A 1,114-nucleotide genomic window follows, 5' to 3' on the forward strand; every position below is an offset into this window, starting at 1 on the left:
TGAAACTGACATCTCTTCTCTTCAACACTTTAAAGAGGTCGTGTGCAACAGATTTGCCTAATGCAATGTGTTATTAGATTACCCAGCTGCTGTTTCCATGTTGATGGTTGATCCAAGCAAAATGAAGTCATAGACAATGTCAATCTCTTCTCCATTGATATGGGTGTTATTTGTTGGTCCAGTGGAGATGATTTTTGTTTTCTTTACATTGAGGAGCAAGCCATACCAAAGGCTGTGGTCTTTGACCATCAATAAGAATTTTAAGTCCTCTACACTTTCAGCAAGTGAGGTTGTATCATCTACATACTTCAGGTTTCTGATGAGTCTTCTTCCAATCCTGATGCCACTTGTTTTTTTCATATAATCCAATTTATCAGATTATTTGTTAAGCATACAAACTGAATAAATATGGTGAAAGAATACAGCTCTGGCACACACATTTGCTAATTTTAAACCATTCAGTGTTCCCTCTTTCTGTTTGGCCAACTGCATCTTGGTCTATGTACAGATTTCTCATGAAAACAATTAAGTGTTCCAGAATACTCATACTTTGCAATGTTGTCCTTAGCTTGTCATGATCCACACAATCGAAAGTCTTTGCATAGCTAATAAAGCACAAGTAAATATCTTTCTGGTATTCTCTGCTTTCAGCCAACATCCATATGACATTAGCAATGATATCGCTCATTCCACGTCCACTTCTGAAACCAGCTTGAACCACAGGAAATACTCTGTCAATGTATGATTGCAGACATTTCTGCATTACCTTTAGTAAAACTTTACTTGCATGGGATACCAGTGATATTGTCCAATTATTCCTGCATTCCATTGGGTCACCTCTCTTTGAAATGGGTTCAAATACAGATCTCTTCAAGCTAGTTGGTCAAATTTCTTGGCATAGATGAGTGAGTGCCTCCAGTACCACCTCACTTTCTTGAGAGATTTCAATTTGTTTTCCATCAATGCCCAGTGCCTTATTCTTTGCCAATGCCTTCAATGCACCCTTTTACATCAGGATCACTGGCTCTTGATCATATGCTACTTCATGAAATGGTCGAACATCGATCATTTCTTATGGGTAGAGTGACACCATGTATTACTTACATCTTCTTTT

This window comes from Chrysochloris asiatica, unplaced genomic scaffold (genome assembly GCF_000296735.1).
Source record: "Chrysochloris asiatica unplaced genomic scaffold, ChrAsi1.0 scaffold00559, whole genome shotgun sequence".
In the NCBI taxonomy this organism is placed as follows: domain Eukaryota; kingdom Metazoa; phylum Chordata; class Mammalia; order Afrosoricida; family Chrysochloridae; genus Chrysochloris; species Chrysochloris asiatica.